General features: G+C 42.7%; 58 non-coding genes and 3 pseudogenes across 58 annotated transcripts; all 61 read left to right on the plus strand.

Annotated features, from left to right (window-relative positions):
* The first annotated feature begins 152 nt into the window (after positions 1-152).
* Positions 153-271, plus strand: LOC145874528 (5S ribosomal RNA). Its single transcript, XR_014390164.1, has one exon. It is a non-coding gene; the product is annotated as a 5S ribosomal RNA (ribosomal RNA).
* A 139-nt stretch (positions 272-410) lies between these two features.
* LOC145874529 (5S ribosomal RNA) lies at positions 411-529 on the plus strand. The gene has a single exon (XR_014390165.1). It is a non-coding gene; the product is annotated as a 5S ribosomal RNA (ribosomal RNA).
* Positions 530-668: 139 nt separating this feature from the next.
* LOC145874653 (5S ribosomal RNA) lies at positions 669-787 on the plus strand. The gene has a single exon (XR_014390289.1). It is a non-coding gene; the product is annotated as a 5S ribosomal RNA (ribosomal RNA).
* A 409-nt stretch (positions 788-1,196) lies between these two features.
* LOC145867952 (5S ribosomal RNA) lies at positions 1,197-1,315 on the plus strand. Its single transcript, XR_014383946.1, has one exon. It is a non-coding gene; the product is annotated as a 5S ribosomal RNA (ribosomal RNA).
* Positions 1,316-1,724: 409 nt separating this feature from the next.
* LOC145874531 (5S ribosomal RNA) lies at positions 1,725-1,843 on the plus strand. Its single transcript, XR_014390167.1, has one exon. It is a non-coding gene; the product is annotated as a 5S ribosomal RNA (ribosomal RNA).
* A 139-nt stretch (positions 1,844-1,982) lies between these two features.
* On the plus strand, positions 1,983-2,101 carry LOC145874532 (5S ribosomal RNA). The gene has a single exon (XR_014390168.1). It is a non-coding gene; the product is annotated as a 5S ribosomal RNA (ribosomal RNA).
* Positions 2,102-2,240: 139 nt separating this feature from the next.
* LOC145867688 (5S ribosomal RNA) lies at positions 2,241-2,359 on the plus strand. Its single transcript, XR_014383681.1, has one exon. It is a non-coding gene; the product is annotated as a 5S ribosomal RNA (ribosomal RNA).
* A 409-nt stretch (positions 2,360-2,768) lies between these two features.
* On the plus strand, positions 2,769-2,887 carry LOC145875306 (5S ribosomal RNA). The gene has a single exon (XR_014390941.1). It is a non-coding gene; the product is annotated as a 5S ribosomal RNA (ribosomal RNA).
* A 139-nt stretch (positions 2,888-3,026) lies between these two features.
* LOC145874533 (5S ribosomal RNA) lies at positions 3,027-3,145 on the plus strand. The gene has a single exon (XR_014390169.1). It is a non-coding gene; the product is annotated as a 5S ribosomal RNA (ribosomal RNA).
* Positions 3,146-3,284: 139 nt separating this feature from the next.
* Positions 3,285-3,403, plus strand: LOC145871213 (5S ribosomal RNA). The gene has a single exon (XR_014386843.1). It is a non-coding gene; the product is annotated as a 5S ribosomal RNA (ribosomal RNA).
* A 409-nt stretch (positions 3,404-3,812) lies between these two features.
* On the plus strand, positions 3,813-3,931 carry LOC145868959 (5S ribosomal RNA). Its single transcript, XR_014384954.1, has one exon. It is a non-coding gene; the product is annotated as a 5S ribosomal RNA (ribosomal RNA).
* A 409-nt stretch (positions 3,932-4,340) lies between these two features.
* On the plus strand, positions 4,341-4,459 carry LOC145869298 (5S ribosomal RNA). The gene has a single exon (XR_014385294.1). It is a non-coding gene; the product is annotated as a 5S ribosomal RNA (ribosomal RNA).
* A 139-nt stretch (positions 4,460-4,598) lies between these two features.
* Positions 4,599-4,717, plus strand: LOC145874534 (5S ribosomal RNA). The gene has a single exon (XR_014390170.1). It is a non-coding gene; the product is annotated as a 5S ribosomal RNA (ribosomal RNA).
* Positions 4,718-4,856: 139 nt separating this feature from the next.
* LOC145871224 (5S ribosomal RNA) lies at positions 4,857-4,975 on the plus strand. The gene has a single exon (XR_014386854.1). It is a non-coding gene; the product is annotated as a 5S ribosomal RNA (ribosomal RNA).
* Positions 4,976-5,384: 409 nt separating this feature from the next.
* Positions 5,385-5,503, plus strand: LOC145875307 (5S ribosomal RNA). Its single transcript, XR_014390942.1, has one exon. It is a non-coding gene; the product is annotated as a 5S ribosomal RNA (ribosomal RNA).
* A 409-nt stretch (positions 5,504-5,912) lies between these two features.
* Positions 5,913-6,031, plus strand: LOC145874535 (5S ribosomal RNA). The gene has a single exon (XR_014390171.1). It is a non-coding gene; the product is annotated as a 5S ribosomal RNA (ribosomal RNA).
* A 139-nt stretch (positions 6,032-6,170) lies between these two features.
* Positions 6,171-6,289, plus strand: LOC145874536 (5S ribosomal RNA). Its single transcript, XR_014390172.1, has one exon. It is a non-coding gene; the product is annotated as a 5S ribosomal RNA (ribosomal RNA).
* A 139-nt stretch (positions 6,290-6,428) lies between these two features.
* LOC145871235 (5S ribosomal RNA) lies at positions 6,429-6,547 on the plus strand. Its single transcript, XR_014386865.1, has one exon. It is a non-coding gene; the product is annotated as a 5S ribosomal RNA (ribosomal RNA).
* Positions 6,548-6,956: 409 nt separating this feature from the next.
* On the plus strand, positions 6,957-7,075 carry LOC145875308 (5S ribosomal RNA). The gene has a single exon (XR_014390943.1). It is a non-coding gene; the product is annotated as a 5S ribosomal RNA (ribosomal RNA).
* Positions 7,076-7,484: 409 nt separating this feature from the next.
* LOC145874537 (5S ribosomal RNA) lies at positions 7,485-7,603 on the plus strand. Its single transcript, XR_014390173.1, has one exon. It is a non-coding gene; the product is annotated as a 5S ribosomal RNA (ribosomal RNA).
* Positions 7,604-7,742: 139 nt separating this feature from the next.
* Positions 7,743-7,861, plus strand: LOC145874538 (5S ribosomal RNA). Its single transcript, XR_014390174.1, has one exon. It is a non-coding gene; the product is annotated as a 5S ribosomal RNA (ribosomal RNA).
* A 139-nt stretch (positions 7,862-8,000) lies between these two features.
* Positions 8,001-8,119, plus strand: LOC145875310 (5S ribosomal RNA). Its single transcript, XR_014390945.1, has one exon. It is a non-coding gene; the product is annotated as a 5S ribosomal RNA (ribosomal RNA).
* A 409-nt stretch (positions 8,120-8,528) lies between these two features.
* LOC145875311 (5S ribosomal RNA) lies at positions 8,529-8,647 on the plus strand. The gene has a single exon (XR_014390946.1). It is a non-coding gene; the product is annotated as a 5S ribosomal RNA (ribosomal RNA).
* A 409-nt stretch (positions 8,648-9,056) lies between these two features.
* Positions 9,057-9,175, plus strand: LOC145870109 (5S ribosomal RNA). Its single transcript, XR_014386105.1, has one exon. It is a non-coding gene; the product is annotated as a 5S ribosomal RNA (ribosomal RNA).
* Positions 9,176-9,584: 409 nt separating this feature from the next.
* LOC145872697 (5S ribosomal RNA) lies at positions 9,585-9,703 on the plus strand. The gene has a single exon (XR_014388329.1). It is a non-coding gene; the product is annotated as a 5S ribosomal RNA (ribosomal RNA).
* A 409-nt stretch (positions 9,704-10,112) lies between these two features.
* Positions 10,113-10,231, plus strand: LOC145875312 (5S ribosomal RNA). The gene has a single exon (XR_014390947.1). It is a non-coding gene; the product is annotated as a 5S ribosomal RNA (ribosomal RNA).
* Positions 10,232-10,640: 409 nt separating this feature from the next.
* On the plus strand, positions 10,641-10,759 carry LOC145871323 (5S ribosomal RNA). Its single transcript, XR_014386954.1, has one exon. It is a non-coding gene; the product is annotated as a 5S ribosomal RNA (ribosomal RNA).
* A 409-nt stretch (positions 10,760-11,168) lies between these two features.
* Positions 11,169-11,287, plus strand: LOC145875313 (5S ribosomal RNA). The gene has a single exon (XR_014390948.1). It is a non-coding gene; the product is annotated as a 5S ribosomal RNA (ribosomal RNA).
* A 138-nt stretch (positions 11,288-11,425) lies between these two features.
* Positions 11,426-11,544, plus strand: LOC145875314 (5S ribosomal RNA). The gene has a single exon (XR_014390949.1). It is a non-coding gene; the product is annotated as a 5S ribosomal RNA (ribosomal RNA).
* A 139-nt stretch (positions 11,545-11,683) lies between these two features.
* LOC145874539 (5S ribosomal RNA) lies at positions 11,684-11,802 on the plus strand. The gene has a single exon (XR_014390175.1). It is a non-coding gene; the product is annotated as a 5S ribosomal RNA (ribosomal RNA).
* A 139-nt stretch (positions 11,803-11,941) lies between these two features.
* Positions 11,942-12,060, plus strand: LOC145875315 (5S ribosomal RNA). The gene has a single exon (XR_014390950.1). It is a non-coding gene; the product is annotated as a 5S ribosomal RNA (ribosomal RNA).
* Positions 12,061-12,469: 409 nt separating this feature from the next.
* LOC145869710 (5S ribosomal RNA) lies at positions 12,470-12,588 on the plus strand. The gene has a single exon (XR_014385706.1). It is a non-coding gene; the product is annotated as a 5S ribosomal RNA (ribosomal RNA).
* Positions 12,589-12,997: 409 nt separating this feature from the next.
* On the plus strand, positions 12,998-13,116 carry LOC145869711 (5S ribosomal RNA). Its single transcript, XR_014385707.1, has one exon. It is a non-coding gene; the product is annotated as a 5S ribosomal RNA (ribosomal RNA).
* Positions 13,117-13,254: 138 nt separating this feature from the next.
* On the plus strand, positions 13,255-13,373 carry LOC145875316 (5S ribosomal RNA). The gene has a single exon (XR_014390951.1). It is a non-coding gene; the product is annotated as a 5S ribosomal RNA (ribosomal RNA).
* Positions 13,374-13,512: 139 nt separating this feature from the next.
* Positions 13,513-13,631, plus strand: LOC145874540 (5S ribosomal RNA). The gene has a single exon (XR_014390176.1). It is a non-coding gene; the product is annotated as a 5S ribosomal RNA (ribosomal RNA).
* Positions 13,632-13,770: 139 nt separating this feature from the next.
* On the plus strand, positions 13,771-13,889 carry LOC145875317 (5S ribosomal RNA). Its single transcript, XR_014390952.1, has one exon. It is a non-coding gene; the product is annotated as a 5S ribosomal RNA (ribosomal RNA).
* A 409-nt stretch (positions 13,890-14,298) lies between these two features.
* On the plus strand, positions 14,299-14,417 carry LOC145870126 (5S ribosomal RNA). The gene has a single exon (XR_014386122.1). It is a non-coding gene; the product is annotated as a 5S ribosomal RNA (ribosomal RNA).
* Positions 14,418-14,826: 409 nt separating this feature from the next.
* Positions 14,827-14,945, plus strand: LOC145875043 (5S ribosomal RNA). Its single transcript, XR_014390677.1, has one exon. It is a non-coding gene; the product is annotated as a 5S ribosomal RNA (ribosomal RNA).
* Positions 14,946-15,084: 139 nt separating this feature from the next.
* Positions 15,085-15,203, plus strand: LOC145868803 (5S ribosomal RNA). Its single transcript, XR_014384799.1, has one exon. It is a non-coding gene; the product is annotated as a 5S ribosomal RNA (ribosomal RNA).
* A 139-nt stretch (positions 15,204-15,342) lies between these two features.
* Positions 15,343-15,461, plus strand: LOC145871245 (5S ribosomal RNA). The gene has a single exon (XR_014386876.1). It is a non-coding gene; the product is annotated as a 5S ribosomal RNA (ribosomal RNA).
* A 409-nt stretch (positions 15,462-15,870) lies between these two features.
* Positions 15,871-15,989, plus strand: LOC145875318 (5S ribosomal RNA). Its single transcript, XR_014390953.1, has one exon. It is a non-coding gene; the product is annotated as a 5S ribosomal RNA (ribosomal RNA).
* Positions 15,990-16,398: 409 nt separating this feature from the next.
* On the plus strand, positions 16,399-16,517 carry LOC145874542 (5S ribosomal RNA). Its single transcript, XR_014390178.1, has one exon. It is a non-coding gene; the product is annotated as a 5S ribosomal RNA (ribosomal RNA).
* A 139-nt stretch (positions 16,518-16,656) lies between these two features.
* LOC145868774 (5S ribosomal RNA) lies at positions 16,657-16,775 on the plus strand. Its single transcript, XR_014384770.1, has one exon. It is a non-coding gene; the product is annotated as a 5S ribosomal RNA (ribosomal RNA).
* A 409-nt stretch (positions 16,776-17,184) lies between these two features.
* Positions 17,185-17,303, plus strand: LOC145870981 (uncharacterized; annotated as a pseudogene).
* A 409-nt stretch (positions 17,304-17,712) lies between these two features.
* On the plus strand, positions 17,713-17,831 carry LOC145870081 (5S ribosomal RNA). The gene has a single exon (XR_014386077.1). It is a non-coding gene; the product is annotated as a 5S ribosomal RNA (ribosomal RNA).
* Positions 17,832-18,240: 409 nt separating this feature from the next.
* On the plus strand, positions 18,241-18,359 carry LOC145870110 (5S ribosomal RNA). Its single transcript, XR_014386106.1, has one exon. It is a non-coding gene; the product is annotated as a 5S ribosomal RNA (ribosomal RNA).
* Positions 18,360-18,768: 409 nt separating this feature from the next.
* Positions 18,769-18,887, plus strand: LOC145869912 (5S ribosomal RNA). The gene has a single exon (XR_014385908.1). It is a non-coding gene; the product is annotated as a 5S ribosomal RNA (ribosomal RNA).
* A 409-nt stretch (positions 18,888-19,296) lies between these two features.
* Positions 19,297-19,415, plus strand: LOC145874543 (5S ribosomal RNA). The gene has a single exon (XR_014390179.1). It is a non-coding gene; the product is annotated as a 5S ribosomal RNA (ribosomal RNA).
* Positions 19,416-19,554: 139 nt separating this feature from the next.
* Positions 19,555-19,673, plus strand: LOC145874544 (5S ribosomal RNA). The gene has a single exon (XR_014390180.1). It is a non-coding gene; the product is annotated as a 5S ribosomal RNA (ribosomal RNA).
* A 139-nt stretch (positions 19,674-19,812) lies between these two features.
* Positions 19,813-19,931, plus strand: LOC145875514 (5S ribosomal RNA). The gene has a single exon (XR_014391150.1). It is a non-coding gene; the product is annotated as a 5S ribosomal RNA (ribosomal RNA).
* A 139-nt stretch (positions 19,932-20,070) lies between these two features.
* On the plus strand, positions 20,071-20,189 carry LOC145871256 (5S ribosomal RNA). Its single transcript, XR_014386887.1, has one exon. It is a non-coding gene; the product is annotated as a 5S ribosomal RNA (ribosomal RNA).
* Positions 20,190-20,598: 409 nt separating this feature from the next.
* On the plus strand, positions 20,599-20,717 carry LOC145870982 (uncharacterized; annotated as a pseudogene).
* A 409-nt stretch (positions 20,718-21,126) lies between these two features.
* LOC145870082 (5S ribosomal RNA) lies at positions 21,127-21,245 on the plus strand. Its single transcript, XR_014386078.1, has one exon. It is a non-coding gene; the product is annotated as a 5S ribosomal RNA (ribosomal RNA).
* Positions 21,246-21,654: 409 nt separating this feature from the next.
* Positions 21,655-21,773, plus strand: LOC145870111 (5S ribosomal RNA). The gene has a single exon (XR_014386107.1). It is a non-coding gene; the product is annotated as a 5S ribosomal RNA (ribosomal RNA).
* Positions 21,774-21,912: 139 nt separating this feature from the next.
* LOC145874983 (5S ribosomal RNA) lies at positions 21,913-22,031 on the plus strand. The gene has a single exon (XR_014390617.1). It is a non-coding gene; the product is annotated as a 5S ribosomal RNA (ribosomal RNA).
* A 139-nt stretch (positions 22,032-22,170) lies between these two features.
* On the plus strand, positions 22,171-22,289 carry LOC145875515 (5S ribosomal RNA). The gene has a single exon (XR_014391151.1). It is a non-coding gene; the product is annotated as a 5S ribosomal RNA (ribosomal RNA).
* A 407-nt stretch (positions 22,290-22,696) lies between these two features.
* Positions 22,697-22,815, plus strand: LOC145870812 (uncharacterized; annotated as a pseudogene).
* Positions 22,816-23,224: 409 nt separating this feature from the next.
* Positions 23,225-23,343, plus strand: LOC145870083 (5S ribosomal RNA). Its single transcript, XR_014386079.1, has one exon. It is a non-coding gene; the product is annotated as a 5S ribosomal RNA (ribosomal RNA).
* Positions 23,344-23,752: 409 nt separating this feature from the next.
* On the plus strand, positions 23,753-23,871 carry LOC145868960 (5S ribosomal RNA). The gene has a single exon (XR_014384955.1). It is a non-coding gene; the product is annotated as a 5S ribosomal RNA (ribosomal RNA).
* A 409-nt stretch (positions 23,872-24,280) lies between these two features.
* On the plus strand, positions 24,281-24,399 carry LOC145874545 (5S ribosomal RNA). The gene has a single exon (XR_014390181.1). It is a non-coding gene; the product is annotated as a 5S ribosomal RNA (ribosomal RNA).
* A 139-nt stretch (positions 24,400-24,538) lies between these two features.
* On the plus strand, positions 24,539-24,657 carry LOC145875516 (5S ribosomal RNA). The gene has a single exon (XR_014391152.1). It is a non-coding gene; the product is annotated as a 5S ribosomal RNA (ribosomal RNA).
* The last annotated feature ends 332 nt before the right edge of the window (positions 24,658-24,989 follow it).

Genomic DNA, 24,989 nt, shown 5'->3' on the forward strand with positions numbered 1-24,989 from the left:
CCTGTGCTAAAAAGTGATGGGAACAGTGTTTGTAATTTCTTCTACTTTTTCAGTGACACAAAGTTCAAGCTGCTTATCTAATTGGTGAAAATGCAACGTCTGTTTATCACACTCACTTTGACTATATATGTTGTAGCAAGAGATTGTTTCTCGCTTACGGCCATACCAGCCTGGGTACGCCCGATCTCGTCTGATCTCGGAAGCTAAGCAGGGTCGGGCCTGGTTAGTACTTGGATGGGAGACCGCCTGGGAATACCAGGTGCTGTAAGCATTTTGTCCACGAGGGGGTGCTCTTGCACTATTTCATCAGCAACACTGCCTTGTATTAAGCATTTAATGATGAATTGACTAAATATCTGTTTTATCAGACTCACTTTGACTATATATGTTGTAGCAAGAGATTGTTTCTCGCTTACGGCCATACCAGCCTGGGTACGCCCGATCTCGTCTGATCTCGGAAGCTAAGCAGGGTCGGGCCTGGTTAGTACTTGGATGGGAGACCGCCTGGGAATACCAGGTGCTGTAAGCATTTTGTCCACGAGGGGGTGCTCTTGCACTATTTCATCAGCAACACTGCCTTGTATTAAGCATTTAATGATGAATTGACTAAATATCTGTTTTATCAGACTTACTTTGACTATATATGTTGTAGCAAGAGATTGTTTCCCGCTTACGGCCATACCATCCTGGGTACGCCCGATCTCGTCTGATCTCGGAAGCTAAGCAGGGTCGGGCCTGGTTAGTACTTGGATGGGAGACCGCCTGGGAATACCAGGTGCTGTAAACATTTTGTCCACGAGGGTGTGCCCCTGCACTATTTCATCAGCAACACTGCCTTGTAGTAAGCATTTAATGATGAATTGACTAAATGCAGCTTCCTGCCTTTTTAATAGGATCAAATTTCCTTGTGTTTTCAATTAGCATCTGCCTTGTATTTATAAGACAAACAAGAATATTGTTGCTGAATGCAGCTTGTGTGTGCTTTGTGCTCCTTTGCCCTGTTCAAATGATGAAAGGAAATAAAGTTTGTATTTTATCCAACTACCTGTGCTAAAAAGTGATGGGAACAGTGTTTGTAATTTCTTCTACTTTTTCAGTGACACAAAGTTCAAGCTGCTTATCTAATTGGTGAAAATGCAATGTCTGTTTATCACACTCACTTTGACTATATATGTTGTAGCAAGAGATTGTTTCTCGCTTATGGCCATACCAGCCTGGGTACGCCCGATCTCGTCTGATCTCGGAAGCGAAGCAGGGTCGGGCCTGGTTAGTACTTGGATGGGAGACCGCCTGGGAATACCAGGTGCTGTAAGCATTTTGTCCACGAGGGTGTGCCCCTGCACTATTTCATCAGCAACACTGCCTTGTAGTAAGCATTTAATGATGAATTGACTAAATGCAGCTTCCTGCCTTTTTAATAGGATCAAATTTCCTTGTGTTTTCAATTAGCATCTGCCTTGTATTTATAAGACAAACAAGAATATTGTTGCTGAATGCAGCTTGTGTGTGCTTTGTGCTCCTTTGCCCTGTTCAAATGATGAAAGGAAATAAAGTTTGTATTTTATCCAACTACCTGTGCTAAAAAGTGATGGGAACAGTGTTTGTAATTTCTTCTACTTTTTCAGTGACACAAAGTTCAAGCTGCTTATCTAATTGGTGAAAATGCAACGTCTGTTTATCACACTCACTTTGACTATATATGTTGTAGCAAGAGATTGTTTCTCGCTTACGGCCATACCAGCCTGGGTACGCCCGATCTCGTCTGATCTCGGAAGCTAAGCAGGGTCGGGCCTGGTTAGTACTTGGATGGGAGACCGCCTGGGAATACCAGGTGCTGTAAGCATTTTGTCCACGAGGGGGTGCTCTTGCACTATTTCATCAGCAACACTGCCTTGTATTAAGCATTTAATGATGAATTGACTAAATATCTGTTTTATCAGACTCACTTTGACTATATATGTTGTAGCAAGAGATTGTTTCTCGCTTACGGCCATACCAGCCTGGGTACGCCCGATCTCGTCTGATCTCGGAAGCTAAGCAGGGTCGGGCCTGGTTAGTACTTGGATGGGAGACCGCCTGGGAATACCAGGTGCTGTAAGCATTTTGTCCACGAGGGGGTGCTCTTGCACTATTTCATCAGCAACACTGCCTTGTATTAAGCATTTAATGATGAATTGACTAAATATCTGTTTTATCAGACTTACTTTGACTATATATGTTGTAGCAAGAGATTGTTTCCCGCTTACGGCCATACCAGCCTGGGTACGCCCGATCTCGTCTGATCTCGGAAGCTAAGCAGGGTCGGGCCTGGTTAGTACTTGGATGGGAGACCGCCTGGGAATACCAGGTGCTGTAAACATTTTGTCCACGAGGGTGTGCCCCTGCACTATTTCATCAGCAACACTGCCTTGTAGTAAGCATTTAATGATGAATTGACTAAATGCAGCTTCCTGCCTTTTTAATAGGATCAAATTTCCTTGTGTTTTCAATTAGCATCTGCCTTGTATTTATAAGACAAACAAGAATATTGTTGCTGAATGCAGCTTGTGTGTGCTTTGTGCTCCTTTGCCCTGTTCAAATGATGAAAGGAAATAAAGTTTGTATTTTATCCAACTACCTGTGCTAAAAAGTGATGGGAACAGTGTTTGTAATTTCTTCTACTTTTTCAGTGACACAAAGTTCAAGCTGCTTATCTAATTGGTGAAAATGCAATGTCTGTTTATCACACTCACTTTGACTATATATGTTGTAGCAAGAGATTGTTTCTCGCTTACGGCCATACCAGCCTGGGTACGCCCGATCTCGTCTGATCTCGGAAGCGAAGCAGGGTCGGGCCTGGTTAGTACTTGGATGGGAGACCGCCTGGGAATACCAGGTGCTGTAAGCATTTTGTCCACGAGGGGGTGCTCTTGCACTATTTCATCAGCAACACTGCCTTGTATTAAGCATTTAATGATGAATTGACTAAATATCTGTTTTATCAGACTCACTTTGACTATATATGTTGTAGCAAGAGATTGTTTCTCGCTTACGGCCATACCAGCCTGGGTACGCCCGATCTCGTCTGATCTCGGAAGCTAAGCAGGGTCGGGCCTGGTTAGTACTTGGATGGGAGACCGCCTGGGAATACCAGGTGCTGTAAGCATTTTGTCCACGAGGGGGTGCTCTTGCACTATTTCATCAGCAACACTGCCTTGTATTAAGCATTTAATGATGAATTGACTAAATATCTGTTTTATCAGACTCACTTTGACTATATATGTTGTAGCAAGAGATTGTTTCTCGCTTACGGCCATACCATCCTGGGTACGCCCGATCTCGTCTGATCTCGGAAGCTAAGCAGGGTCGGGCCTGGTTAGTACTTGGATGGGAGACCGCCTGGGAATACCAGGTGCTGTAAGCATTTTGTCCACGAGGGTGTGCCCCTGCACTATTTCATCAGCAACACTGCCTTGTAGTAAGCATTTAATGATGAATTGACTAAATGCAGCTTCCTGCCTTTTTAATAGGATCAAATTTCCTTGTGTTTTCAATTAGCATCTGCCTTGTATTTATAAGACAAACAAGAATATTGTTGCTGAATGCAGCTTGTGTGTGCTTTGTGCTCCTTTGCCCTGTTCAAATGATGAAAGGAAATAAAGTTTGTATTTTATCCAACTACCTGTGCTAAAAAGTGATGGGAACAGTGTTTGTAATTTCTTCTACTTTTTCAGTGACACAAAGTTCAAGCTGCTTATCTAATTAGTGAAAATGCAATGTCTGTTTATCACACTCACTTTGACTATATATGTTGTAGCAAGAGATTGTTTCTCGCTTAAGGCCATACCAGCCTGGGTACGCCCGATCTCGTCTGATCTCGGAAGCTAAGCAGGGTCGGGCCTGGTTAGTACTTGGATGGGAGACCGCCTGGGAATACCAGGTGCTGTAAGCATTTTGTCCACGAGGGTGTGCCCCTGCACTATTTCATCAGCAACACTGCCTTGTAGTAAGCATTTAATGATGAATTGACTAAATGCAGCTTCCTGCCTTTTTAATAGGATCAAATTTCCTTGTGTTTTCAATTAGCATCTGCCTTGTATTTATAAGACAAACAAGAATATTGTTGCTGAATGCAGCTTGTGTGTGCTTTGTGCTCCTTTGCCCTGTTCAAATGATGAAAGGAAATAAAGTTTGTATTTTATCCAACTACCTGTGCTAAAAAGTGATGGGAACAGTGTTTATAATTTCTTCTACTTTTTCAGTGACACAAAGTTCAAGCTGCTTATCTAATTGGTGAAAATGCAATGTCTGTTTATCAGACTCATTTTGACTATATATGTTGTAGCAAGAGATTGTTTCTCGCTTACGGCCATACCAGCCTGGGTACGCCCGATCTCGTCTGATCTCGGAAGCTAAGCAGGGTCGGGCCTGGTTAGTACTTGGATTGGAGACCGCCTGGGAATACCAGGTGCTGTAAGCATTTTGTCCACGAGGGGGTGCTCTTGCACTATTTCATCAGCAACACTGCCTTGTATTAAGCATTTAATGATGAATTGACTAAATATCTGTTTTATCAGACTCACTTTGACTATATATGTTGTAGCAAGAGATTGTTTCTCGCTTACGGCCATACCAGCCTGGGTACGCCCGATCTCGTCTGATCTCGGAAGCTAAGCAGGGTCGGGCCTGGTTAGTACTTGGATGGGAGACCGCCTGGGAATACCAGGTGCTGTAAGCATTTTGTCCACGAGGGGGTGCTCTTGCACTATTTCATCAGCAACACTGCCTTGTATTAAGCATTTAATGATGAATTGACTAAATATCTGTTTTATCAGACTCACTTTGACTATATATGTTGTAGCAAGAGATTGTTTCTCGCTTACGGCCATACCATCCTGGGTACGCCCGATCTCGTCTGATCTCGGAAGCTAAGCAGGGTCGGGCCTGGTTAGTACTTGGATGGGAGACCGCCTGGGAATACCAGGTGCTGTAAGCATTTTGTCCACGAGGGTGTGCCCCTGCACTATTTCATCAGCAACACTGCCTTGTAGTAAGCATTTAATGATGAATTGACTAAATGCAGCTTCCTGCCTTTTTAATAGGATCAAATTTCCTTGTGTTTTCAATTAGCATCTGCCTTGTATTTATAAGACAAACAAGAATATTGTTGCTGAATGCAGCTTGTGTGTGCTTTGTGCTCCTTTGCCCTGTTCAAATGATGAAAGGAAATAAAGTTTGTATTTTATCCAACTACCTGTGCTAAAAAGTGATGGGAACAGTGTTTGTAATTTCTTCTACTTTTTCAGTGACACAAAGTTCAAGCTGCTTATCTAATTGGTGAAAATGCAATGTCTGTTTATCACACTCACTTTGACTATATATGTTGTAGCAAGAGATTGTTTCTCGCTTACGGCCATACCAGCCTGGGTACGCCCGATCTCGTCTGATCTCGGAAGCGAAGCAGGGTCGGGCCTGGTTAGTACTTGGATGGGAGACCGCCTGGGAATACCAGGTGCTGTAAGCATTTTGTCCACGAGGGTGTGCCCCTGCACTATTTCATCAGCAACACTGCCTTGTAGTAAGCATTTAATGATGAATTGACTAAATGCAGCTTCCTGCCTTTTTAATAGGATCAAATTTCCTTGTGTTTTCAATTAGCATCTGCCTTGTATTTATAAGACAAACAAGAATATTGTTGCTGAATGCAGCTTGTGTGTGCTTTGTGCTCCTTTGCCCTGTTCAAATGATGAAAGGAAATGAAGTTTGTATTTTATCCAACTACCTGTGCTAAAAAGTGATGGGAACAGTGTTTGTAATTTCTTCTACTTTTTCAGTGACACAAAGTTCAAGCTGCTTATCTAATTGGTGAAAATGCAATGTCTGTTTATCACACTCACTTTGACTATATATGTTGTAGCAAGAGATTGTTTCTCGCTTACGGCCATACCAGCCTGGGTACGCCCGATCTCGTCTGATCTCGGAAGCTAAGCAGGGTCGGGCCTGGTTAGTACTTGGATGGGAGACCGCCTGGGAATACCAGGTGCTGTAAGCATTTTGTCCACGAGGGGGTGCTCTTGCACTATTTCATCAGCAACACTGCCTTGTATTAAGCATTTAATGATGAATTGACTAAATATCTGTTTTATCAGACTCACTTTGACTATATATGTTGTAGCAAGAGATTGTTTCTCGCTTACGGCCATACCAGCCTGGGTACGCCCGATCTCGTCTGATCTCGGAAGCTAAGCAGGGTCGGGCCTGGTTAGTACTTGGATGGGAGACCGCCTGGGAATACCAGGTGCTGTAAGCATTTTGTCCACGAGGGGGTGCTCTTGCACTATTTCATCAGCAACACTGCCTTGTATTAAGCATTTAATGATGAATTGACTAAATATCTGTTTTATCAGACTCACTTTGACTATATATGTTGTAGCAAGAGATTGTTTCTCGCTTACGGCCATACCATCCTGGGTACGCCCGATCTCGTCTGATCTCGGAAGCTAAGCAGGGTCGGGCCTGGTTAGTACTTGGATGGGAGACCGCCTGGGAATACCAGGTGCTGTAAGCATTTTGTCCACGAGGGTGTGCCCCTGCACTATTTCATCAGCAACACTGCCTTGTAGTAAGCATTTAATGATGAATTGACTAAATGCAGCTTCCTGCCTTTTTAATAGGATCAAATTTCCTTGTGTTTTCAATTAGCATCTGCCTTGTATTTATAAGACAAACAAGAATATTGTTGCTGAATGCAGCTTGTGTGTGCTTTGTGCTCCTTTGCCCTGTTCAAATGATGAAAGGAAATAAAGTTTGTATTTTATCCAACTACCTGTGCTAAAAAGTGATGGGAACAGTGTTTGTAATTTCTTCTACTTTTTCAGTGACACAAAGTTCAAGCTGCTTATCTAATTGGTGAAAATGCAATGTCTGTTTATCACACTCACTTTGACTATATATGTTGTAGCAAGAGATTGTTTCTCGCTTACGGCCATACCAGCCTGGGTACGCCCGATCTCGTCTGATCTCGGAAGCGAAGCAGGGTCGGGCCTGGTTAGTACTTGGATGGGAGACCGCCTGGGAATACCAGGTGCTGTAAGCATTTTGTCCACGAGGGTGTGCCCCTGCACTATTTCATCAGCAACACTGCCTTGTAGTAAGCATTTAATGATGAATTGACTAAATGCAGCTTCCTGCCTTTTTAATAGGATCAAATTTCCTTGTGTTTTCAATTAGCATCTGCCTTGTATTTATAAGACAAACAAGAATATTGTTGCTGAATGCAGCTTGTGTGTGCTTTGTGCTCCTTTGCCCTGTTCAAATGATGAAAGGAAATAAAGTTTGTATTTTATCCAACTACCTGTGCTAAAAAGTGATGGGAACAGTGTTTGTAATTTCTTCTACTTTTTCAGTGACACAAAGTTCAAGCTGCTTATCTAATTGGTGAAAATGCAACGTCTGTTTATCACACTCACTTTGACTATATATGTTGTAGCAAGAGATTGTTTCTCGCTTACGGCCATACCAGCCTGGGTACGCCCGATCTCGTCTGATCTCGGAAGCTAAGCAGGGTCGGGCCTGGTTAGTACTTGGATGGGAGACCGCCTGGGAATACCAGGTGCTGTAAGCATTTTGTCCACGAGGGGGTGCTCTTGCACTATTTCATCAGCAACACTGCCTTGTATTAAGCATTTAATGATGAATTGACTAAATATCTGTTTTATCAGACTCACTTTGACTATATATGTTGTAGCAAGAGATTGTTTCTCGCTTACGGCCATACCAGCCTGGGTACGCCCGATCTCGTCTGATCTCGGAAGCTAAGCAGGGTCGGGCCTGGTTAGTACTTGGATGGGAGACCGCCTGGGAATACCAGGTGCTGTAAGCATTTTGTCCACGAGGGGGTGCTCTTGCACTATTTCATCAGCAACACTGCCTTGTATTAAGCATTTAATGATGAATTGACTAAATATCTGTTTTATCAGACTCACTTTGACTATATATGTTGTAGCAAGAGATTGTTTCTCGCTTACGGCCATACCAGCCTGGGTACGCCCGATCTCGTCTGATCTCGGAAGCGAAGCAGGGTCGGGCCTGGTTAGTACTTGGATGGGAGACCGCCTGGGAATACCAGGTGCTGTAAGCATTTTGTCCACGAGGGTGTGCCCCTGCACTATTTCATCAGCAACACTGCCTTGTAGTAAGCATTTAATGATGAATTGACTAAATGCAGCTTCCTGCCTTTTTAATAGGATCAAATTTCCTTGTGTTTTCAATTAGCATCTGCCTTGTATTTATAAGACAAACAAGAATATTGTTGCTGAATGCAGCTTGTGTGTGCTTTGTGCTCCTTTGCCCTGTTCAAATGATGAAAGGAAATAAAGTTTGTATTTTATCCAACTACCTGTGCTAAAAAGTGATGGGAACAGTGTTTGTAATTTCTTCTACTTTTTCAGTGACACAAAGTTCAAGCTGCTTATCTAATTGGTGAAAATGCAATGTCTGTTTATCACACTCACTTTGACTATATATGTTGTAGCAAGAGATTGTTTCTCGCTTACGGCCATACCAGCCTGGGTACGCCCGATCTCGTCTGATCTCGGAAGCGAAGCAGGGTCGGGCCTGGTTAGTACTTGGATGGGAGACCGCCTGGGAATACCAGGTGCTGTAAGCATTTTGTCCACGAGGGTGTGCCCCTGCACTATTTCATCAGCAACACTGCCTTGTAGTAAGCATTTAATGATGAATTGACTAAATGCAGCTTCCTGCCTTTTTAATAGGATCAAATTTCCTTGTGTTTTCAATTAGCATCTGCCTTGTATTTATAAGACAAACAAGAATATTGTTGCTGAATGCAGCTTGTGTGTGCTTTGTGCTCCTTTGCCCTGTTCAAATGATGAAAGGAAATAAAGTTTGTATTTTATCCAACTACCTGTGCTAAAAAGTGATGGGAACAGTGTTTGTAATTTCTTCTACTTTTTCAGTGACACAAAGTTCAAGCTGCTTATCTAATTGGTGAAAATGCAATGTCTGTTTATCACACTCACTTTGACTATATATGTTGTAGCAATAGATTGTTTCTCGCATACGGCCATACCAGCCTGGGTACTCCCGATCTCGTCTGATTTCGGAAGCGAAGCAGGGTCGGGCCTGGTTAGTACTTGGATGGGAGACCGCCTGGGAATACCAGGTGCTGTAAGCATTTTGTCCACGAGGGTGTGCCCCTGCACTATTTCATCAGCAACACTGCCTTGTAGTAAGCATTTAATGATGAATTGACTAAATGCAGCTTCCTGCCTTTTTAATAGGATCAAATTTCCTTGTGTTTTCAATTAGCATCTGCCTTGTATTTATAAGACAAACAAGAATATTGTTGCTGAATGCAGCTTGTGTGTGCTTTGTGCTCCTTTTCCCTGTTCAAATGATGAAAGGAAATAAAGTTTGTATTTTATCCAACTACCTGTGCTAAAAAGTGATGGGAACAGTGTTTGTAATTTCTTCTACTTTTTCAGTGACACAAAGTTCAAGCTGCTTATCTAATTGGTGAAAATGCAATGTCTGTTTATCACACTCACTTTGACTATATATGTTGTAGCAAGAGATTGTTTCTCGCTTACGGCCATACCAGCCTGGCTACGCCCGATCTCGTCTGATCTCGGAAGCTAAGCAGGGTCGGGCCTGGTTAGTACTTGGATGGGAGACCGCCTGGGAATACCAGGTGCTGTAAGCATTTTGTCCACGAGGGTGTGCCCCTGCACTATTTCATCAGCAACACTGCCTTGTAGTAAGCATTTAATGATGAATTGACTAAATGCAGCTTCCTGCCTTTTTAATAGGATCAAATTTCCTTGTGTTTTCAATTAGCATCTGCCTTGTATTTATAAGACAAACAAGAATATTGTTGCTGAATGCAGCTTGTGTGTGCTTTGTGCTCCTTTGCCCTGTTCAAATGATGAAAGGAAATAAAGTTAGTATTTTATCCAACTACCTGTGCTAAAAAGTGATGGGAACAGTGTTTGTAATTTCTTCTACTTTTTCAGTGACACAAAGTTCAAGCTGCTTATCTAATTGGTGAAAATGCAATGTCTGTTTATCACACTCACTTTGACTATATATGTTGTAGCAAGAGATTGTTTCTCGCTTACGGCCATACCAGCCTGGGTACGCCCGATCTCGTCTGATCTCGGAAGCGAAGCAGGGTCGGGCCTGGTTAGTACTTGGATGGGAGACCGCCTGGGAATACCAGGTGCTGTAAGCATTTTGTCCACGAGGGTGTGCCCCTGCACTATTTCATCAGCAACACTGCCTTGTAGTAAGCATTTAATGATGAATTGACTAAATGCAGCTTCCTGCCTTTTTAATAGGATCAAATTTCCTTGTGTTTTCAATTAGCATCTGCCTTGTATTTATAAGACAAACAAGAATATTGTTGCTGAATGCAGCTTGTGTGTGCTTTGTGCTCCTTTGCCCTGTTCAAATGATGAAAGGAAATAAAGTTTGTATTTTATCCAACTACCTGTGCTAAAAAGTGATGGGAACAGTGTTTGTAATTTCTTCTACTTTTTCAGTGACACAAAGTTCAAGCTGCTTATCTAATTGGTGAAAATGCAATGTCTGTTTATCACACTCACTTTGACTATATATGTTGTAGCAAGAGATTGTTTCTTGCTTACGGCCATACCAGCCTGGGTACACCCGATCTCGTCTGATCTCGGAAGCTAAGCAGGGTCGGGCCTGGTTAGTACTTGGATGGGAGACCGCCTGGGAATACCAGGTGCTGTAAGCATTTTGTCCACGAGGGTGTGCCCCTGCACTATTTCATCAGCAACACTGCCTTGTAGTAAGCATTTAATGATGAATTGACTAAATGCAGCTTCCTGCCTTTTTAATAGGATCAAATTTCCTTGTGTTTTCAATTAGCATCTGCCTTGTATTTATAAGACAAACAAGAATATTGTTGCTGAATGCAGCTTGTGTGTGCTTTGTGCTCCTTTGCCCTGTTCAAATGATGAAAGGAAATAAAGTTTGTATTTTATCCAACTACCTGTGCTAAAAAGTGATGGGAACAGTGTTTGTAATTTCTTCTACTTTTTCAGTGACACAAAGTTCAAGCTGCTTATCTAATTGGTGAAAATGCAATGTCTGTTTATCACACTCACTTTGACTATATATGTTGTAGCAAGAGATTGTTTCTCGCTTACGGCCATACCAGCCTGGGTACGCCCGATCTCGTCTGATCTCGGAAGCGAAGCAGGGTCGGGCCTGGTTAGTACTTGGATGGGAGACCGCCTGGGAATACCAGGTGCTGTAAGCATTTTGTCCACGAGGGGTGCTCTTGCACTATTTCATCAGCGACACTGCCTTGTATTAAGCATTTAATGATGAATTGACTAAATATCTGTTTTATCAGACTCACTTTGACTATATATGTTGTAGCAAGAGATTGTTTCTCGCTTACGGCCATACCAGCCTGGGTACGCCCGATCTCGTCTGATCTCGGAAGCGAAGCAGGGTCGGGCCTGGTTAGTACTTGGATGGGAGACCGCCTGGGAATACCAGGTGCTGTAAGCATTTTGTCCACGAGGGGGTGCTCTTGCACTATTTCATCAGCAACACTGCCTTGTATTAAGCATTTAATGATGAATTGACTAAATATCTGTTTTATCAGACTCACTTTGACTATATATGTTGTAGCAAGAGATTGTTTCTCGCTTACGGCCATACCAGCCTGGGTACGCCCGATCTCGTCTGATCTCGGAAGCTAAGCAGGGTCGGGCCTGGTTAGTACTTGGATGGGAGACCGCCTGGGAATACCAGGTGCTGTAAGCATTTTGTCCACGAGGGGGTGCTCTTGCACTATTTCATCAGCAACACTGCCTTGTATTAAGCATTTAATGATGAATTGACTAAATGTCTGTTTTATCAGACTCACTTTGACTATATATGTTGTAGCAAGAGATTGTTTCTCGCTTACGGCCATACCAGCCTGGGTACGCCCGATCTCGTCTGATCTCGGAAGCGAAGCAGGGTCGGGCCTGGTTAGTACTTGGATGGGAGACCGCCTGGGAATACCAGGTGCTGTAAGCATTTTGTCCACGAGGGTGTGCCCCTGCACTATTTCATCAGCAACACTGCCTTGTAGTAAGCATTTAATGATGAATTGACTAAATGCAGCTTCCTGCCTTTTTAATAGGATCAAATTTCCTTGTGTTTTCAATTAGCATCTGCCTTGTATTTATAAGACAAACAAGAATATTGTTGCTGAATGCAGCTTGTGTGTGCTTTGTGCTCCTTTGCCCTGTTCAAATGATGAAAGAAAATAAAGTTTGTATTTTATCCAACTACCTGTGCTAAAAAGTGATGGGAACAGTGTTTGTAATTTCTTCTACTTTTTCAGTGACACAAAGTTCAAGCTGCTTATCTAATTGGTGAAAATGCAATGTCTGTTTATCACACTCACTTTGACTATATATGTTGTAGCAAGAGATTGTTTCTCGCTTACGGCCATACCAGCCTGGGTACGCCCGATCTCGTCTGATCTCGGAAGCGAAGCAGGGTCTGGCCTGGTTAGTACTTGGATGGGAGACCGCCTGGGAATACCAGGTGCTGTAAGCATTTTGTCCACGAGGGTGTGCCCCTGCACTATTTCATCAGCAACACTGCCTTGTAGTAAGCATTTAATGATGAATTGACTAAATGCAGCTTCCTGCCTTTTTAATAGGATCAAATTTCCTTGTGTTTTCAATTAGCATCTGCCTTGTATTTATAAGACAAACAAGAATATTGTTGCTGAATGCAGCTTGTGTGTGCTTTGTGCTCCTTTGCCCTGTTCAAATGATGAAAGGAAATAAAGTTTGTATTTTATCCAACTACCTGTGCTAAAAAGTGATGGGAACAGTGTTTGTAATTTCTTCTACTTTTTCAGTGACACAAAGTTCAAGCTGCTTATCTAATTGGTGAAAATGCAATGTCTGTTTATCACACTCACTTTGACTATATATGTTGTAGCAAGAGATTGTTTCTCGCTTACGGCCATACCAGCCTGGGTACGCCCGATCTCGTCTGATCTCGGAAGCGAAGCAGGGTCTGGCCTGGTTAGTACTTGGATGGGAGACCGCCTGGGAATACCAGGTGCTGTAAGCATTTTGTCCACGAGGGGTGCTCTTGCACTATTTCATCAGCGACACTGCCTTGTATTAAGCATTTAATGATGAATTGACTAAATATCTGTTTTATCAGACTCACTTTGACTATATATGTTGTAGCAAGAGATTGTTTCTCGCTTACGGCCATACCAGCCTGGGTACGCCCGATCTCGTCTGATCTCGGAAGCGAAGCAGGGTCGGGCCTGGTTAGTACTTGGATGGGAGACCGCCTGGGAATACCAGGTGCTGTAAGCATTTTGTCCACGAGGGGGTGCTCTTGCACTATTTCATCAGCAACACTGCCTTGTATTAAGCATTTAATGATGAATTGACTAAATATCTGTTTTATCAGACTCACTTTGACTATATATGTTGTAGCAAGAGATTGTTTCTCGCTTACGGCCATACCAGCCTGGGTACGCCCGATCTCGTCTGATCTCGGAAGCTAAGCAGGGTCGGGCCTGGTTAGTACTTGGATGGGAGACCGCCTGGGAATACCAGGTGCTGTAAGCATTTTGTCCACGAGGGGGTGCTCTTGCACTATTTCATCAGCAACACTGCCTTGTATTAAGCATTTAATGATGAATTGACTAAATGTCTGTTTTATCAGACTCACTTTGACTATATATGTTGTAGCAAGAGATTGTTTCTCGCTTACGGCCATACCAGCCTGGGTACGCCCGATCTCGTCTGATCTCGGAAGCGAAGCAGGGTCGGGCCTGGTTAGTACTTGGATGGGAGACCGCCTGGGAATACCAGGTGCTGTAAGCATTTTGTCCACGAGGGTGTGCCCCTGCACTATTTCATCAGCAACACTGCCTTGTAGTAAGCATTTAATGATGAATTGACTAAATGCAGCTTCCTGCCTTTTTAATAGGATCAAATTTCCTTGTGTTTTCAATTAGCATCTGCCTTGTATTTATAAGACAAACAAGAATATTGTTGCTGAATGCAGCTTGTGTGTGCTTTGTGCTCCTTTGCCCTGTTCAAATGATGAAAGGAAATAAAGTTTGTATTTTATCCAACTACCTGTGCTAAAAAGTGATGGGAACAGTGTTTGTAATTTCTTCTACTTTTTCAGTGACACAAAGTTCAAGCTGCTTATCTAATTGGTGAAAATGCAATGTCTGTTTATCACACTCACTTTGACTATATATGTTGTAGCAAGAGATTGTTTCTCGCTTACGGCCATACCAGCCTGGGTACGCCCGATCTCGTCTGATCTCGGAAGCGAAGCAGGGTCGGGCCTGGTTAGTACCTGGATGGGAGACCGCCTGGCAATACCAGGTGCTGTAAGCATTTTGTCCACGAGGGTGTGCCCCTGCACTATTTCATCAGCAACACTGCCTTGTAGTAAGCATTTAATGATGAATTGACTAAATGCAGCTTCCTGCCTTTTTAATAGGATCAAATTTCCTTGTGTTTTCAATTAGCATCTGCCTTGTATTTATAAGACAAACAAGAATATTGTTGCTGAATGCAGCTTGTGTGTGCTTTGTGCTCCTTTGCCCTGTTCAAATGATGAAAGGAAATAAAGTTTGTATTTTATCCAACTACCTGTGCTAAAAAGTGATGGGAACAGTGTTTATAATTTCTTCTACTTTTTCAGTGACACAAAGTTCAAGCTGCTTATCTAATTGGTGAAAATGCAATGTCTGTTTATCAGACTCATTTTGACTATATATGTTGTAGCAAGAGATTGTTTCTCGCTTACGGCCATACCAGCCTGGGTACGCCCGATCTCGTCTGATCTCGGAAGCTAAGCAGGGTCGGGCCTGGTTAGTACTTGGATGGGAGACCGCCTGGGAATACCAGGTGCTGTAGGCATTTTGTCCACGAGGGGGTGCTCTTGCACTATTTCATTAGCAACACTGCCTTGTATTAAGCATTTAATGATGAATTGACTAAATATCTGTTTTATCAGACTCACTTTGACTATATATGTTGTAGCAAGAGATTGTTTCTCGCTTACGGCCATACCAGCCTGGGTACTCCCGATCTCGTCTGATCTCGGAAGCTAAGCAGGGTCGGGCCTGGTTAGTACTTGGATGGGAGACCGCCTGGGAATACCAGATGCTGTAAGCATTTTGTCCACGAGGGGGTGCTCTTGCACTATTTCATCAGCAACACTGCCTTGTATTAAGCATTTAATGATGAATTGACTAAATATCTGTTTTATCAGACTCACTTTGACTATATATGTTGTAGCAAGAGATTGTTTCTCGCTTACGGCCATACCATCCTGGGTACGCCCGATCTCGTCTGATCTCGGAAGCTAAGCAGGGTCGGGCCTGGTTAGTACTTGGATGGGAGACCGCCTGGGAATACCAGGTGCTGTAAGCATTTTGTCCACGAGGGTGTGCCCCTGCACTATTTCATCAGCAACACTGCCTTGTAGTAAGCATTTAATGATGAATTGACTAAATGCAGCTTCCTGCCTTTTTAATAGGATCAAATTTCCTTGTGTTTTCAATTAGCATCTGCCTTGTATTTATAAGACAAACAAGAATATTGTTGCTGAATGCAGCTTGTGTGTGCTTTGTGCTCCTTTGCCCTGTTCAAATGATGAAAGGAAATAAAGTTTGTATTTTATCCAACTACCTGTGCTAAAAAGTGATGGGAACAGTGTTTGTAATTTCTTCTACTTTTTCAGTGACACAAAGTTCAAGCTGCTTATCTAATTGGTGAAAATGCAATGTCTGTTTATCACACTCACTTTGACTATATATGTTGTAGCAAGAGATTGTTTCTCGCTTACGGCCATACCAGCCTGGGTACGCCCGATCTCGTCTGATCTCGGAAGCGAAGCAGGGTCGGGCCTGGTTAGTACTTGGATGGGAGACCGCCTGGGAATACCAGGTGCTGTAAGCATTTTGTCCACGAGGGTGTGCCCCTGCACTATTTCATCAGCAACACTGCCTTGTAGTAAGCATTTAATGATGAATTGACTAAATGCAGCTTCCTGCCTTTTTAATAGGATCAAATTTCCTTGTGTTTTCAATTAGCATCTGCCTTGTATTTATAAGACAAACAAGAATATTGTTGCTGAATGCAGCTTGTGTGTGCTTTGTGCTCCTTTGCCCTGTTCAAATGATGAAAGGAAATAAAGTTTGTATTTTATCCAACTACCTGTGCTAAAAAGTGATGGGAACAGTGTTTATAATTTCTTCTACTTTTTCAGTGACACAAAGTTCAAGCTGCTTATCTAATTGGTGAAAATGCAATGTCTGTTTATCAGACTCATTTTGACTATATATGTTGTAGCAAGAGATTGTTTCTCGCTTACGGCCATACCAGCCTGGGTACGCCCGATCTCGTCTGATCTCGGAAGCTAAGCAGGGTCGGGCCTGGTTAGTACTTGGATGGGAGACCGCCTGGGAATACCAGGTGCTGTAAGCATTTTGTCCACGAGGGGGTGCTCTTGCACTATTTCATCAGCAACACTGCCTTGTATTAAGCATTTAATGATGAATTGACTAAATATCTGTTTTATCAGACTCGCTTTGACTATATATGTTGTAGCAAGAGATTGTTTCTCGCTTACGGCCATACCAGCCTGGGTACGCCCGATCTCGTCTGATCTCGGAAGCTATGCAGGGTCGGGCCTGGTTAGTACTTGGATGGGAGACCGCCTGGGAATACCAGGTGCTGTAAGCATTTTGTCCACGAGGGTGTGCCCCTGCACTATTTCATCAGCAACACTGCCTTGTAGTAAGCATTTAATGATGAATTGACTAAATGCAGCTTCCTGCCTTTTTAATAGGATCAAATTTCCTTGTGTTTTCAATTAGCATCTGCCTTGTATTTATAAGACAAACAAGAATATTGTTGCTGAATGCAGCTTGTGTGTGCTTTGTGCTCCTTTGCCCTGTTCAAATGATGAAAGGAAATAAAGTTTGTATTTTATCCAACTACCTGTGCTAAAAAGTGATGGGAACAGTGTTTGTAATTTCTTCTACTTTTTCAGTGACACAAAGTTCAAGCTGCTTATCTAATTGGTGAAAATGCAATGTCTGTTTATCACACTCACTTTGACTATATATGTTGTAGCAAGAGATTGTTTCTCCCATACGGCCATACCAGCCTGGGTACGCCCGATCTCGTCTGATTTCGGAAGCGAAGTAGGGTCGGGCCTGGTTAGTACTTGGATCGGAGACCGCCTGGGAATACCAGGTGCTGTAAGCATTTTGTCCACGAGGGTGTGCCCCTGCACTATTTCATCAGCAACACTGCCTTGTAGTAAGCATTTAATGATGAATTGACTAAATGCAGCTTCCTGCCTTTTTAATAGGATCAAATTTCCTTGTGTTTTCAATTAGCATCTGCCTTGTATTTATAAGACAAACAAGAATATTGTTGCTGAATGCAGCTTGTGTGTGCTTTGTGCTCCTTTGCCCTGTTCAAATGATGAAAGGAAATAAAGTTTGTATTTTATCCAACTACCTGTGCGAAAAAGTGATGGGAACTGTGTTTATAATTTCTTCTACTTTTTCAGTGACACAAAGTTCAAGCTGCTTATCTAATTGGTGAAAATGCAATGTCTGTTTATCACACTCACTTTGACTATATATGTTGTAGCAAGAGATTGTTTCTCGCATACGGCCATACCAGCCTGGGTACGCCCGATCTCGTCTGATTTCGGAAGCGAAGCAGGGTCGGGCCTGGTTAGTACTTGGATGGGAGACCGCCTGGGAATACCAGGTGCTGTAAGCATTTTGTCCACGAGGGTGTGCCCCTGCACTATTTCATCAGCAACACTGCCTTGTAGTAAGCATTTAATGATGAATTGACTAAATGCAGCTTCCTGCCTTTTTAATAGGATCAAATTTCCTTGTGTTTTCAATTAGCATCTGCCTTGTATTTATAAGACAAACAAGAATATTGTTGCTGAATGCAGCTTGTGTGTGCTTTGTGCTCCTTTGCCCTGTTCAAATGATGAAAGGAAATAAAGTTTGTATTTTATCCAACTACCTGTGCTAAAAAGTGATGGGAACAGTGTTTGTAATTTCTTCTACTTTTTCAGTGACACAAAGTTCAAGCTGCTTATCTAATTGGTGAAAATGCAATGTCTGTTTATCACACTCACTTTGACTATATATGTTGTAGCAAGAGATTGTTTCTCGCATACGGCCATACCAGCCTGGGTACTCCCGATCTCGTCTGATTTCGGAAGCGAAGCAGGGTCGGGCCTGGTTAGTACTTGGATGGGAGACCGCCTGGGAATACCAGGTGCTGTAAGCATTTTGTCCACGACGGTGTGCCCCTGCACTATTTCATCAGCAACACTGCCTTGTAGTAAGCATTTAATGATGAATTGACTAAATGCAGCTTCCTGCCTTTTTAATAGGATCAAATTTCCTTGTGTTTTCAATTAGCATCTGCCTTGTATTTATAAGACAAACAAGAATATTGTTGGTGAATGCAGCTTGTGTGTGCTTTGTGCTCCTTTGCCCTGTTCAAATGATGAAAGGAAATAAAGTTTGTATTTTATCCAACTACCTGTGCTAAAAAGTGATGGGAACAGTGTTTGTAATTTCTTCTACTTTTTCAGTGACACAAAGTTCAAGCTGCTTATCTAATTGGTGAAAATGCAATGTCTGTTTATCACACTCACTTTGACTATATATGTTGTAGCAAGAGATTGTTTCTCGCTTACGGCCATACCAGCCTGGGTACGCCCGATCTCGTCTGATCTCGGAAGCGAAGCAGGGTCGGGCCTGGTTAGTACTTGGATGGGAGACCGCCTGGCAATACCAGGTGCTGTAAGCATTTTGTCCACGAGGGTGTGCCCCTGCACTATTTCATCAGCAACACTGCCTTGTAGTAAGCATTTAATGATGAATTGACTAAATGCAGCTTCCTGCCTTTTTAATAGGATCAAATTTCCTTGTGTTTTCAATTAGCATCTGCCTTGTATTTATAAGACAAACAAGAATATTGTTGCTGAATGCAGCTTGTGTGTGCTTTGTGCTCCTTTGCCCTGTTCAAATGATGAAAGGAAATAAAGTTTGTATTTTATCCAACTACCTGTGCTAAAAAGTGATGGGAACAGTGTTTATAATTTCTTCTACTTTTTCAGTGACACAAAGTTCAAGCTGCTTATCTAATTGGTGAAAATGCAATGTCTGTTTATCAGACTCATTTTGACTATATATGTTGTAGCAAGAGATTGTTTCTCGCTTACGGCCATACCAGCCTGGGTACGCCCGATCTCGTCTGATCTCGGAAGCTAAGCAGGGTCGGGCCTGGTTAGTACTTGGATGGGAGACCGCCTGGGAATACCAGGTGCTGTAAGCATTTTGTCCACGAGGGGGTGCTCTTGCACTATTTCATCAGCAACACTGCCTTGTATTAAGCATTTAATGATGAATTGACTAAATGTCTGTTTTATCAGACTCACTTTGACTATATATGTTGTAGCAAGAGATTGTTTCTCGCTTACGGCCATACCAGCCTGGGTACGCCCGATCTCGTCTGATCTCGGAAGCTAAGCAGGGTCGGGCCTGGTTAGTACTTGGATGGGAGACCGCCTGGGAATACCAGGTGCTGTAAGCATTTTGTCCACGAGGGGGTGCTCTTGCACTATTTCATCAGCAACACTGCCTTGTATTAAGCATTTAATGATGAATTGACTAAATGTCTGTTTTATCAGACTCACTTTGACTATATATGTTGTAGCAAGAGATTGTTTCTCGCTTACGGCCATACCAGCCTGGGTACGCCCGATCTCGTCTGATCTCGGAAGCTAAGCAGGGTCGGGCCTGGTTAGTACTTGGATGGGAGACCGCCTAGGAATACCAGGTGCTGTAAGCATTTTGTCCACGAGGGGGTGCTCTTGCACTATTTCATCAGCAACACTGCCTTGTATTAAGCATTTAATGATGAATTGACTAAATATCTGTTTTATCAGACTCACTTTGACTATATATGTTGTAGCAAGAGATTGTTTCTCGCTTACGGCCATACCATCCTGGGTACGCCCGATCTCGTCTGATCTCGGAAGCTAAGCAGGGTCGGGCCTGGTTAGTACTTGGATGGGAGACCGCCTGGGAATACCAGGTGCTGTAAGCATTTTGTCCACGAGGGTGTGCCCCTGCACTATTTCATCAGCAACACTGCCTTGTAGTAAGCATTTAATGATGAATTGACTAAATGCAGCTTCCTGCCTTTTTAATAGGATCAAATTTCCTTGTGTTTTCAATTAGCATCTGCCTTGTATTTATAAGACAAACAAGAATATTGTTGCTGAATGCAGCTTGTGTGTGCTTTGTGCTCCTTTGCCCTGTTCAAATGATGAAAGGAAATAAAGTTTGTATTTTATCCAACTACCTGTGCTAAAAAGTGATGGGAACAGTGTTTGTAATTTCTTCTACTTTTTCAGTGACACAAAGTTCAAGCTGCTTATCTAATTGGTGAAAATGCAATGTCTGTTTATCACACTCACTTTGACTATATATGTTGTAGCAAGAGATTGTTTCTCCCATACGGCCATACCAGCCTGGGTACGCCCGATCTCGTCTGATTTCGGAAGCGAAGTAGGGTCGGGCCTGGTTAGTACTTGGATCGGAGACCGCCTGGGAATACCAGGTGCTGTAAGCATTTTGTCCACGAGGGTGTGCCCCTGCACTATTTCATCAGCAACACTGCCTTGTAGTAAGCATTTAATGATGAATTGACTAAATGCAGCTTCCTGCCTTTTTAATAGGATCAAATTTCCTTGTGTTTTCAATTAGCATCTGCCTTGTATTTATAAGACAAACAAGAATATTGTTGCTGAATGAAGCTTGTGTGTGCTTTGTGCTCCTTTGCCCTGTTCAAATGATGAAAGGAAATAAAGTTTGTATTTTATCCAACTACCTGTGCGAAAAAGTGATGGGAACTGTGTTTATAATTTCTTCTACTTTTTCAGTGACACAAAGTTCAAGCTGCTTATCTAATTGGTGAAAATGCAATGTCTGTTTATCACACTCACTTTGACTATATATGTTGTAGCAAGAGATTGTTTCTCGCATACGGCCATACCAGCCTGGGTACGCCCGATCTCGTCTGATTTCGGAAGCGAAGCAGGGTCGGGCCTGGTTAGTACTTGGATGGGAGACCGCCTGGGAATACCAGGTGCTGTAAGCATTTTGTCCACGAGGGTGTGCCCCTGCACTATTTCATCAGCAACACTGCCTTGTAGTAAGCATTTAATGATGAATTGACTAAATGCAGCTTCCTGCCTTTTTAATAGGATCAAATTTCCTTGTGTTTTCAATTAGCATCTGCCTTGTATTTATAAGACAAACAAGAATATTGTTGCTGAATGCAGCTTGTGTGTGCTTTGTGCTCCTTTGCCCTGTTCAAATGATGAAAGGAAATAAAGTTTGTATTTTATCCAACTACCTGTGCTAAAAAGTGATGGGAACAGTGTTTGTAATTTCTTCTACTTTTTCAGTGACACAAAGTTCAAGCTGCTTATCTAATTGGTGAAAATGCAATGTCTGTTTATCACACTCACTTTGACTATATATGTTGTAGCAAGAGATTGTTTCTCGCATACGGCCATACCAGCCTGGGTACTCCCGATCTCGTCTGATTTCGGAAGCGAAGCAGGGTCGGGCCTGGTTAGTACTTGGATGGGAGACCGCCTGGGAATACCAGGTGCTGTAAGCATTTTGTCCACGAGGGTGTGCCCCTGCACTATTTCATCAGCAACACTGCCTTGTATTAAGCATTTAATGATGAATTGACTAAATGTCTGTTTTATCAGACTCACTTTGACTATATATGTTGTAGCAAGAGATTGTTTCTCGCTTACGGCCATACCAGCCTGGGTACCCCCGATCTCGTCTGATCTCGGAAGCTAAGCAGGGTCGGGCCTGGTTAGTACTTGGATGGGAGACCGCCTGGGAATACCAGGTGCTGTAAGCATTTTGTCCACGAGGGGGTGCTCTTGCACTATTTCATCAGCAACACTGCCTTGTATTAAGCATTTAATGATGAATTGACTAAATGTCTGTTTTATCAGACTCACTTTGACTATATATGTTGTAGCAAGAGATTGTTTCTCGCTTACGGCCATACCAGCCTGGGTACGCCCGATCTCGTCTGATCTCGGAAGCTAAGCAGGGTCGGGCCTGGTTAGTACTTGGATGGGAGACCGCCTAGGAATACCAGGTGCTGTAAGCATTTTGTCCACGAGGGGGTGCTCTTGCACTATTTCATCAGCAACACTGCCTTGTATTAAGCATTTAATGATGAATTGACTAAATGCAGCTTCCTGCCTTTTTAATAGGATCAAATTTCCTTGTGTTTTCAATTAGCATCTGCCTTGTATATAAGACAAACAAGAATATTGTTGCTGAATGCAGCTTGTGTGTGCTTTGTGCTCCTTTGCCCTGTTCAAATGATGAAAGTAAATAAAGTTTGTATTTTATCCAACTACCTGTGCTAAAAAGTGATGGGAACAGTGTTTGTAATTTCTTCTACTTTTTCAGTGACACAAAGTTCAAGCTGCTTATCTAATTGGTGAAAATGCAATGTCTGTTTATCACACTCACTTTGACTATATATGTTGTAGCAAGAGATTGTTTCTCCCATACGGCCATACCAGCCTGGGTACGCCCGATCTCGTCTGATTTCGGAAGCGAAGTAGGGTCGGGCCTGGTTAGTACTTGGATGGGAGACCGCCTGGGAATACCAGGTGCTGTAAGCATTTTGTCCACGAGGGTGTGCCCCTGCACTATTTCATCAGCAACACTGCCTTGTAGTAAGCATTTAATGATGAATTGACTAAATGCAGCTTCCTGCCTTTTTAATAGGATCAAATTTCCTTGTGTTTTCAATTAGCATCTGCCTTGTATTTATAAGACAAACAAGAATATTGTTGCTGAATGCAGCTTGTGTGTGCTTTGTGCTCCTTTGCCCTGTTCAAATGATGAAAGGAAATAAAGTTTGTATTTTATCCAACTACCTGTGCTAAAAAGTGATGGGAACTGTGTTTATAATTTCTTCTACTTTTTCAGTGACACAAAGTTCAAGCTGCTTATCTAATTGGTGAAAATGCAATGTCTGTTTATCACACTCACTTTGACTATATATGTTGTAGCAAGAGATTGTTTCTCGCATACGGCCATACCAGCCTGGGTACGCCCGATCTCGTCTGATTTCGGAAGCGAAGCAGGGTCGGGCCTGGTTAGTACTTGGATGGGAGACCGCCTGGGAATACCAGGTGCTGTAAGCATTTTGTCCACGAGGGTGTGCCCCTGCACTATTTCATCAGCAACACTGCCTTGTAGTAAGCATTTAATGATGAATTGACTAAATGCAGCTTCCTGCCTTTTTAATAGGATCAAATTTCCTTGTGTTTTCAATTAGCATCTGCCTTGTATTTATAAGACAAACAAGAATATTGTTGCTGAATGCAGCTTGTGTGTGCTTTGTGCTCCTTTGCCCTGTTCAAATGATGAAAGGAAATAAAGTTTGTATTTTATCCAACTACCTGTGCTAAAAAGTGATGGGAACAGTGTTTGTAATTTCTTCTACTTTTTCAGTGACACAAAGTTCAAGCTGCTTATCTAATTAGTGAAAATGCAATGTCTGTTTATCACACTCACTTTGACTATATATGTTGTAGCAAGAGATTGTTTCTCGCTTAAGGCCATACCAGCCTGGGTACGCCCGATCTCGTCTGATCTCGGAAGCTAAGCAGGGTCGGGCCTGGTTAGTACTTGGATGGGAGACCGCCTGGGAATACCAGGTGCTGTAAGCATTTTGTCCACGAGGGTGTGCCCCTGCACTATTTCATCAGCAACACTGCCTTGTAGTAAGCATTTAATGATGAATTGACTAAATGCAGCTTCCTGCCTTTTTAATAGGATCAAATTTCCTTGTGTTTTCAATTAGCATCTGCCTTGTATTTATAAGACAAACAAGAATATTGTTGCTGAATGCAGCTTGTGTGTGCTTTGTGCTCCTTTGCCCTGTTCAAATGATGAAAGGAAATAAAGTTTGTATTTTATCCAACTACCTGTGCTAAAAAGTGATGGGAACAGTGTTTATAATTTCTTCTACTTTTTCAGTGACACAAAGTTCAAGCTGCTTATCTAATTGGTGAAAATGCAATGTCTGTTTATCAGACTCATTTTGACTATATATGTTGTAGCAAGAGATTGTTTCTCGCTTACGGCCATACCAGCCTGGGTACGCCCGATCTCGTCTGATCTCGGAAGCTAAGCAGGGTCGGGCCTGGTTAGTACTTGGATGGGAGACCGCCTGGGAATACCAGGTGCTGTAAGCATTTTGTCCACGAGGGGGTGCTCTTGCACTATTTCATCAGCAACACTGCCTTGTATTAAGCATTTAATGATGAATTGACTAAATGTCTGTTTTATCAGACTCACTTTGACTATATATGTTGTAGCAAGAGATTGTTTCTCGCTTACGGCCATACCAGCCTGGGTACGCCCGATCTCGTCTGATCTCGGAAGCTAAGCAGGGTCGGGCCTGGTTAGTACTTGGATGGGAGACCGCCTAGGAATACCAGGTGCTGTAAGCATTTTGTCCACGAGGGGGTGCTCTTGCACTATTTCATCAGCAACACTGCCTTGTATTAAGCATTTAATGATGAATTGACTAAATGCAGCTTCCTGCCTTTTTAATAGGATCAAATTTCCTTGTGTTTTCAATTAGCATCTGCCTTGTATTTATAAGACAAACAAGAATATTGTTGCTGAATGCAGCTTGTGTGTGCTTTGTGCTCCTTTGCCCTGTTCAAATGATGAAAGTAAATAAAGTTTGTATTTTATCCAACTACCTGTGCTAAAAAGTGATGGGAACAGTGTTTGTAATTTCTTCTACTTTTTCAGTGACACAAAGTTCAAGCTGCTT

This window comes from Salmo salar, unplaced genomic scaffold (genome assembly GCF_965601325.2).
Source record: "Salmo salar unplaced genomic scaffold, fSalSal1 ptg000293l, whole genome shotgun sequence".
Classification (NCBI taxonomy): domain Eukaryota; kingdom Metazoa; phylum Chordata; class Actinopteri; order Salmoniformes; family Salmonidae; genus Salmo; species Salmo salar.